The following is a 10,430-nucleotide window of genomic DNA, read 5'->3' as shown; positions in this document are numbered from 1 at the left end:
AATGAAAAAGGTATGCTTCTTGTGCACCCCAACTCTTGCAGACCTCTCCTAAGAAAGCCCAGAGCCCCAGTTTGATTCCAGCAAGAGACCCTAGGCTGTAGGGCCAAAGAGCCACTGGAGGGGAAGTGGCAAGCTCAAATCCTCCCCAGTTTTGATGCAGTTGGACATAGGCTCTGGTTGGGAAAAGGCTTACATAAATACAGTAATTTAAAAAGTCACATGACCAGTGCTGGGCTGGTAGGCAGGAGCTCTGCTTTGCAGTTAAATAGGAATGTGGCTGAAGACTGCTGCCATAATCAATGCCCACATCCGGCTGTCATAGCGTGTTCATAAAGGAAGGTTATGAGAGCTATAAAACCAGGCAGATTGGGTGGGTAATTGTCCTACCGAGCTCTGCTAAAGGAGAAATTGCATTGGCATCTCATATATTTCGCTTTCTTTCCTTCCAAACACACAAAGTGGAGAGGGCAGAGCTACCCTGAAGATTCATGAAAAGGAAAGATAGGGGGTGTGTGTGTGTGTGTGTGTGTGTGTGTGTGTGTATGTGTGTGTGTGAATGTGCATGTGTGCTTTCAGAGAAGAGACAAGAAGTAACTGAGGACAGGGAGCTATGCAGACCTTTGGGGAGAGAGGGACCAATAATCTGGTGATGACTGGATTCAGATTAGTCCAGGTAGAAGGCAGGATTTGTGTGGAAGGCCAGCCATTATAAATAAGGCTGTGAGGTAAGCCATATTTTCATGTCCTGTTGAACAAGTGGTCAACTTTTTGGGCTATAGGTCTTTCAATGACCTTTGGAGAAAAACCTAGATGATGATTTCGTTTCCAACTTAAAAATCCTTCATAGTCAACCTTTTTGACTTCCATCCTTTTAAATTCTGAATTAATTTTGATGGGTTGATTTATGTTTTCTTTTACCTGTAATATCAACTATTTTTCTACTTTTTTGTTTCTTCTTGCAAAGACAAAATTATTGAGAATAATAACAAAAAATAAAAGGGAACATTTCTAGAAAAAAAGATGCAGCTAGATGGAAAGCAAAGGACTAGGGGAAGTCCATTAGCTCTGAGTTTGACCTCATAACTTAAAGCTGACCTCAAGTGACACCAGGTCCCCAAGCTTCTTCCCTGCCTTTCCCTTTCTCCTCCATCTCTCCTCTCATTCCTGCTTCCCTCCTTGATGCTTTCTGCCTCTAAGACTGCTCTTTTTCTTTCTCCCTGGACAGGGAGAAAAACCACCAGTAGAGAAATATCTAGTCATTTGTTCAGTTAGTCAGTCACTCAGTCAATCAACATTTATGAAACATCTATCATGTGCCAGACTCTGTTCAGATGCTGCAGATAAAGTCAGAACAATAGAGATTCCTGCCTGCCTAAAGCTTACAGTCTAGTGGAGAAGAATGACAAGTACTATATGTATACTTGGTCACATGTCTGGGGGCAGCTAACATAGCCTAGGGGGTCAGGAAGAGTACTAGAGATAGCTGTATTCTCTCTGGCTGATCCTAAGGGCTTAGAGTAGAGGAGGGACCCCTCCTCCATCCCTGCACTCCTCTTGCTGCTATGTACTAGCTACCCAATTAGAGCGGGGCTCTTCAGTTGTCCTTGTTATTTCTCAAAAGCATAGTTGGATTGGCAAGGATGTGGAGAAATTGGAACCCTCATACACTGCTGGTGGGAATGTAAAATGGTGCAGCTGCTTTGGAAAACCGTCTGGCAGTTCCTCAAATGATTAAACACAGAGTTACTTTATGACTCAGCAATTCCAGTCCTAGGTATGTACCCAAGAGAAATTAAAGCCCGTCACACAAAAGCCTATACAGAAATGTTTACAGCAGCATTATTCATAATAGCCCTCCAAAACCAAACGTTCATTACTTGATGAATGGATAAACAAAATGTGGCATATCCACACAATGGACTATTACTTGGCCATAAAAGGGAATTAATCCTGTAATCCCAGCACTTTGAAGAGGCTAAGGCAAGAGGATTGCTTGAGCCCAGGAGTTCAAGACCAGCCTGGGCAACATAGAGATGGGACCCCATCTCTACAAAAAATAAAAAAATTAGGTGGGCATGGTGATACACAACTGTAGTCCCAGCTACTTTAGGGGGCTAAGGTGAGAGGATTGCTTAAGCCTGGGAGATTGAGGCTGCAGTGAGCTGTGATCATGCCATTGCACTCCAGCCTGAGTGACAGTGAAACTCTGTCTCAAAAAAAAAAAAAAAAAAAAAAAGAGGCCAGGCGTGATGGCTCACACCTGTAATCCTAGCACTTTGGCAGGCTGAGGCAGGCGGATCACTTGAGGTCAGGAGTTTGAGACCAGCCTGGCTAACATGGTGAAACCCCGTCTCTACTAAAAATACAAAATATTAGCTGGGTGTGGTGGCTTGTGCATGTAGTCCCAGCTACTTGGGAGGCTGAGGCAGGAGAACGGCTTGAACCCGGGAGGCGGAGATTGTAGCAAGCAGAGATGGAGCCACTGCACTTCAGCCTGGCAACAGAGCAAGACTCTGTCTCAAAAGAAAAAAAGAAAAAAATGAATCATGTACTGATTCATGCTATAACATAGATGAACCTTGAAAACATTAAGATAGGCAGGGTGCAGTGGCTCACGCCTGTAATCCCAGCACTTTGGGAGGCCGAGGCGGGCGGATCACAAGGTCAGGAGATCGAGACCATCCTGGCTAACACAGTGAAATCCCGTCTCTACTGAAAAATAGAAAAAATTAGCCAGGCATGGTGGCAGGAGCCTGTAGTCCCAGCTACTCAGAAGGCTGAGGCAGGAGAATGGCGTGAACCCAGGAGGCGGAGCTTGCAGTGAGCCGAGATTGTGCCACTGCACTCCAGCCTGGGCAACAGAGCGAGACTCCATCTAAAAAAAAAAAGAAAGAAAAGAAAACATTAAGATAAAGAAGCTAGTCACAAAATGTCACATATTGTTTGATCCCGTTCATATGAAAGTCCAGAATAGGAAAATCTGTAGAGACAGGAAGTAGATTGGGGTGGCTTAGGGTTGAGTGGGGGACAAGGTGATAGCTAAGGGGCTTGGAGTTTCTTTTTGATGTGATGAAAATGTTCTGAAATTGTGACAATGGTTGCACGTAGCTGTGACTATAATAAAAACCATTGAATTGCACTCCTTAAATGTGTAGGTTTTAGGGTGTGTGAATTATATCTCAATAAAACTGTTTAAATAACAACAATGAAAAGCATGTGGGGCCGGGTATGGTGGCTCACTCCTGTAATCCCAGCATTTTGGGAGGCTGAGGTGGGAGGATCACTTGAGCCCAGGAGCACAAGACCAGCCTGGACAACATAGCAAGACTCTGTCTCTATATATTAAAAAATAAATAAATAAAATAAAACAAAATACGGCCGGGTGCGGTGGCTCACGCCTGTAATCCCAGTACTTTGGGAGGTCAGGAGATTGAGACCATTCTGGCTAACACAGTGAAACCCCATCTCTACTAAAAATACAAAAAATTAGCCAGGTGTGGTGGCAGGTGCCTGTAGTCGCAGTTACTCTAGAGGCTGAGGCAGGAGAATGGTGTGAACCCGGGAGGCAGAGCTTGCAGTGAGCCAATATCACGCCACTGCACTCCAGCCTGGGCAACAGAGTGAGACTCCGTCTCAAAATAAAATAAAATAAAATAAAATAAAATAAAATAAAATAAACACACACACACACAGTTATAAAAGAAAGCAGCATACTTGAGAGCCTGAAAAAAATCTGTAATTCTGCTTGTAATTGTGGGCTGCATGGTCACTGTCAATTTTTTTTTTGAAGTAGAGTCTCACTCACTCTGTCACCCAGGCTGGAGTGCAGTGGCATGATCACTGCAACCTCTGCCTCCTGGGTTCAAGCGATTCTCTTGCTTCAGCCTCCCGAGTAGCTGGGATTACCGGTGTGCACCACCATGCTCAGCTAATTTTTGTATTTTTTGTAGAGACCAGGTTACACCATGTTGTCCAGGCTGGTCTCGAACTCCTGGGCTCAAGTGATCTGCCCGCCTCAGCCTCCCAAAGAGCTGGGATTAAGACATGAGCCACCACGTCTGGCCTGTCATTGTCAATTTTAAGGACTAAAATAAAAAGGACTTTGTATTCTGGGTCCTGTGGCCTCTCAGAGCTCTGTCCTCTATCTATGGAAAAACTGAAGACATTTGGCCAGCAGCACAGATGCAAAGGGGTGGACTGGGCATTCCCATGCTTTTCTTCCGTAACTCAACCCCCTCACTGTGACTCAGTTTAACATGTATGGCATACCTGCTATGTAGAAGGCATGTGGGACCTGAAAGAGCCACAGTCTCTTTATTCCCTCTAATGTTTGAAATTGTTATTAACATATTGCCTTCTGTTTAAACAAACAAAGCTCTTTAGACAATAGGCAATGTGATACAAAGCATAGTTGCAAGGCAGCCTGGGACTGTGGGCTCCCTCTACAGCATGAAGGGAAACATCATCATGACACCAGCTAGAGTAAGATCAATTTCCAGTCCTTCTTGGAGTTGAACAAGTTCCAGGACTTGGTTCCTTCCTCACATGCCTTCAATCACCTCTTCATTTGGTTTCTAGCTCAATTTGTTAGTCTATTTCCATACCCCTCATTTTCTCACCAGCCCCACCCCCACAATGTCCAAATTGGCCCTCCAATACTGAAACCATTTGCCGGAAATTCATTAAACTGAACACATGGGAAATTACAGAGGAGATTTCACTTGTCGCTTAAGCTCAAATATAGGAAGTAATTTTAAAAGGACAGTGGTGGTGAGAGGCTATTTTTATCTTGCTTGTTTGTGCTGAGTTTTCTTATCTTGCTGTCTCTCATTCTTTTTCTGGCTACCTCTCTTCTTCTTTGCTTCTTTAAACTAAACATTGACCCTTTTAAATCTTTGTCAGGTTGGTTCTCTTACCTTGTTTTTAGAGTCTTTGTCTGACTTCATCATTCATTCATTGAACCAATATTGAGTATCTGCCATGTGGCAGGCCCTGTGCTAGGCTCTAGGAGGGATACAATGATAAATAAAACAGACATAGTCCTTACCTTTATGGAGATTACAATGGACATCAGGTAGAGTGAGTTCAGATTTGGTCACAGGAAAGCCTCCAGGTAGGCCTGCCCTGGCCCAGCTCAAACAGATACTTTAAGAAAAGGAGATTCTGCTGCTCTCTCAGGCATCCACTTGATGGAGTTACTTGCACCTTTGTGGTGCTAAGTTTACCAAATAGTAAATAGGCATGTAAAATAGCCAGAACCTCAGCATGTTTATTGGACAATAAACCAAATATCTCACAGCAATGTAATGAAACTAAAGACCTAGGTTTCTGTGTGATATATACAAGCTCCCTGGGTAGAGAGAACATGAACCTAGGAGTCAGATGTGGATTTGATTCTGACTCCACCACTTACATGTTAGCTGTTTGACTTTTAGGTACATGACCTCTGGCCTCAGTTCCATCACCTATAAAATGGGAATAGTAATCTCTATATTTTAGAGCTGTCGTGAGGATTAAATGAGATGTCATATATAAGAGATCAGGCAGGTACTCAATGCATGTTGCTTCCTTTCCATTACTTCCCTATCCTACACTTGAATCCCACAGTTTAAAATAAATAAATAACCAACCTGGGCAACACAGTGAGACCTCGTCTCTATTTATTTAAATAAATAAGTAAGTAGAGATATAAAGATAAATAGATAAATAAATATAAAGCCTAGTCTCCCAATTGACTGGAAATGAGGAGTCTCAAGTGATATTCACCAATTATACGACCAGAGAAATGGGTTGTTTCTATATTGTTTACTATACATTGCACTATGCATGCAACTTATGACAGATCACTGTCTTATTCTGGGATAAGAGAAAGGCAAAAAAAACCCCGAAATTATAGGAAAAAGACTGAAATGGGATATAACAAAGGACTTCCTCACCATGAGGGCTAGAAATATAAGTGGATGCCTGAGAGAGCTGCAAAATCTCCTTTTCTAAGAGCATCTGTTTTGGCTGGCCCAGGGCAGGCCTACCTGGAGGTCAAGAATAAACCTGATGGCCTCTTCATGTCCCATTTAGCCTAAGGAATCCTTTCAGGAGGAATTGCTGGTCCTCTTCCTTTTCCAAGCCAGGCGTGCTGCCAAGGCTTATTGCTCAAAAGGAAAGGAAAAAAATGGCAGCTGCCATTTCAGGCACTTAATAAGTATACTAAATTAAGAAATTGCTGATTTGGAGGCCGGGCGCGGTGGCTGATGCCTGTAATCCCAGCACTTTGGGAGGCCAAGGTGGGCGGATCACGAGGTCAGGAGATCGAGACCATCCTGCCTAACACGGTGAAACCCCGTCTCTACTAAAAATACAAAAAATTAGCCGGGCGAGGTGGCGCATGCCTGTAGTCCCAGCTACTCAGGAGGCTGAGGCAGGAGAATGGCGTGAACCAGGGAGGCAGAGCTTGCGGTGAGCAGAGATCGCGCCATTGCACTCCAGCCTGGGCGACAGAGCGAGACTCCGTCTCGAAAAAAAAAAAGACAGAAATTGCTGATTTGTTTTACCTGATTCCTCCTCTCTGATAAGGAAGAAATATCGATTTTTTTTTTGAGGAAATAAAACAACCAAGTGCAAAAAAAAAAAAAAAGGAAGAAATATCTTCAATCAGAGATTCCCCGAAGTTGAAAAGGAAGCCTGAGCTGCAACTGCGGAAATTGGCAGAGGTCACACTTCAAGGAACAAGCAGGGCTCGGCAGGCAGCGCTAGGATTCCAGGATTCTCTCTCCCACCCCATCCGTAGGAGATCTCAGGCTGCCTTTATTTATTTATTTATTTATTTTTGAGATGGAGTTTCGCTTTCGTTGCCCAGGCTGGAGTACAATGGTGTGATCTCGGCTCATGGCAACCTCTGCCTCCCAGGTTTAAGCAATTCTCCTGCCTCAGCCTCCCAAGTAGCTGGGATTACAGGCATGCGCTACCACACCTGGCTAATTTTGTATTTTTAGTAGAGATGGGGTTTCTCCGTGATGGTCAGGCTGGTCTCGAGCTCCCAACCTCAGGTGATCTGCCCGCCTTGGCCTCCCAAAGTGCTGGGATTACAGGCGTGAGCCATCGTGCCAGACCTGCCTTTTTTCTACAGTTATTTGCAAAGGGGATTAGTTTAGTTGTCCTTTTCTCCCTTCACCACCATCTTTGTTTCTTCTTATTTTCCTTGCTCTTCTTTTCCTTTCTTCCTCTCTTGTGCCACCTCCTTTTCTATTTTCTCCTCCTCCTTCTTCCCTCCTCCAATCTCCATTTCAGCTGCTGGATCTCATTGCCCAACCCACTGGAATTTCTGTTCCAAGAACGTTAGCACTCCTTCTTGATCTAAGGTAACAATAGGCTGAGTGTGATGGTTCATGCCTGTAATCCCAGCACTTTGGGAGACTGAGGTGGGCAGATCACCTGAGGTCAGGAGTTTGAGACCAGCCTGGCCAACGTGGTGAAAACATGTCTCTGTCTCTACTAAAAATACAAAAATTAGCTGGGCGTGGTTGCAGGCTCCTGTAATCCCAGCTAATCGGGAGGCTGAGGCATGAGAATCTCTTGAACTTGGGAGGCGGAGGTTGCAGTGAGCCAAGATTGTGCCACTGCACTCCAGCCTGGGTGACAGCAAAAGACTTTGTCTCAAAAAAAAATAATAATAAATTATAAACTAACAGTACTATTCTGATAATAAAGATAATGCTCTGTATTTGTAGAGAGCAAGTTTTCCCAATGTATATTTAGGTGCACTGGGAGTAGATATTTATGTGCAGGATTTTCAGAGCCTGTCATGTGCTAATGTGAGTTGCGAATGTCCAGCAGGAGTTAGAATATGGGAACTCACATTTTGCAAACCTCTTTGACCTTTCTTTTTCTTCATACCCTGGGATAACTGGTCTTTGGAACACATTTCAGAAACACTTACATCATGTGTTAGACTCTTTAAAAATGCTGTAACATTTGTCATCTTATTTGATCCCTACAACTACTCTATGATAAGACAAGGAAGTTATATTAGTCTTGCTTTACAGACGAGTAAAACAGACCCAGAGAGGTTACATGCCTGGCTCATGGTCACATAGCTGGCCAACAAGCAACAAGGCTGGGTCTCCTTTTTTTTTTTTTTTTGGAGACATAGGCTGGCTCTGTCCCCCAAGCTGGAGTGCAGTGGTGTGATCTTAGCTCACTGCAACCTCCACCTCCTGGGTTCAAGCTATTCTCCTGCCTCAGCCTCCCTAGTAGCTGGTATTTAGGCATCCACCACCATGCCCAGGTAATTTTTGTGTTTTTAATAGAGACGGGGTTTCACCATGTTGAGCAGGCTGGTCTCGAACTCCTGACCTCAAGTGATCTGCCTGCCTCGGCCTCCCAAAGTGCTGGGATTACAGGCGTGAGCCACCATGCCTGGTTGGATCTTCTTATTTATGGCCCTTGTATCTGCACTGCCTTGCACTGCATTTAAATACAACATATATGTCAACTATCATACTATGGCATATGATATATAACATGGAATCTAGAAGATATAAATGGCAAATTATGACATTCATTTTTTTCCCATTCAACTAAATATATTGCATATCTCCCATATGCTTGTCACCATTCCAGATGCTAAGAATAGAACATTAACTAAAATAGACAAAAACACAAATTCTTGCCTTCATGGAGCTTACATTCTAGTGGAGGAAGACAGAAATTACAAGATAAATATGTAAAAGATATTTTATTACATGTTATATAACTATAAGGGCTAAGAATACAGTAGCGAAAAAAAGGAAGATGTAGGAGTTACTATACAAGGAGTGAAGAGTGTCAAGACAGGCTATACTGAGGAGGTGACATTTGAATGAAAACTTGAAGGAGATAAAGAAGTTACCATGCAGAGATTTTGGGGTTGGTTGAGTGGGAGGGAGTTCCATCAGAGAGAAAAGTAAATTCAACGGGTCTGTGGCAGACTGAGCCAAGGGTGAGACTAAGCCGGCGGGGAGGCAGGGTGGTAAGAGATGAGGTTAGAGAGATTAAGGGGGTGGAGTCCAGACACCAGACTTTATAAGGAAAAGAAGTGATATAATGCAGATGATATACCATGATATAATAATAATACCATACAACAAATTTATTATGTTGCTGCAAAACAAATTATCCCAAAACTTCAAGAACTTAAAGTAACAAATGTTTATTTCATACAGTTTCTGGGGGTCAGGATTGGGGAGCAGCTCAGCTAAGCTGGCTCAGGGTCACTCATGAGGTTGTAGTCAAGCCGTCCACTAGGGCTGCAGTCATCTGAGGCCCTGATGAGGGCCAGAGGATCTGCTACCAAGATGGCTCATGTGGCTGTTGATAGAAGGCCTAGTTCCTTATCACATGACCTTCCACAGCACTGTTCACTACATGGCAACTGGCTTGCCCCAGAGTGAGTGATCAGATGACAGAGTGACCAAGAAAGAAGCCACAGTGTCTTTTATAACCTAATCTTGTATGTTACATATGATTACTTCTGTCATATTCTATTGGTCACACAGACAAACCCTGGTACCATATGGGAGAGGGGATTTACAAGTGCATGAATATCAGTACATGGACAGCATTGGGGATGGATCATCCTGGAGGCTGGCTACCACACTGGCTTGTAGAAAATTTCCTCAGAATAACCATTTCTTCAAGAAATACCAACAAATATGTGGCCCCTAAAATACTAGAGTTCCCAACCCTATCTGGGTTGGAGCCTGAACGAGGACAGTCCAAAGAGCAGGGGCTTCAAAAACTGCTGAGAGTCTGAAGATTTTATTTCAATTCTGCATGAGCATGCTTTTTTCTTCAAAGCCCCACTTCCTCTAGGCCTGGCCTCATTATTTCATTCAGCCAATTAACTCAACTTGTAATAATCTTAGTTAAACCTGCAAATTAAAAAAAAAAAAAAAAAGCAAAAGAAAAGAAAAGACAAAAATAAACCCTTTGAGGAAATCTATAGAACTTCAGAGGCAGCCTGGACCTCTCTCGGTAATTTAACCTTGAGATGACACTGAACTTTGCGAAGGGCAGAGCAGACCCACCCATCCCCCTAAAATCCCTAGGTCTCTTCTTGTCGAAGAGAGGCATCTTGTCTAGTCTAAGAAGAATGACTGAGGACAGAGTATTTGCTCTGTCCCGGAAGGCCAGTACTGGATTTATCCAGAAACAAAAAACATGGCTCTCCTGAGACCCAGGGCGGGCCTCTTGCCCAGCCCCCACCAGACTCAGCCTTGGCTGTGCAGCCCATCAGCCAGTTTCCTAAGCTGAGCAGCAGATGGCATCCCAGCCTCAGGAGCGAGCAGCTGAGGTTTCTAGCAAGAGCAGCATCACTGTAAGGAACTCAGACTGCGGCTTGGCATCTGGGAGCCCTGCCTCCCCAGCTCCCAGCTCAGGGAAGTTTCTGCTCTGTG

Source organism: Pan troglodytes, chromosome 4, assembly GCF_028858775.2.
Source record: "Pan troglodytes isolate AG18354 chromosome 4, NHGRI_mPanTro3-v2.0_pri, whole genome shotgun sequence".
Classification (NCBI taxonomy): domain Eukaryota; kingdom Metazoa; phylum Chordata; class Mammalia; order Primates; family Hominidae; genus Pan; species Pan troglodytes.
This window is presented reverse-complemented; position numbering follows the sequence as displayed.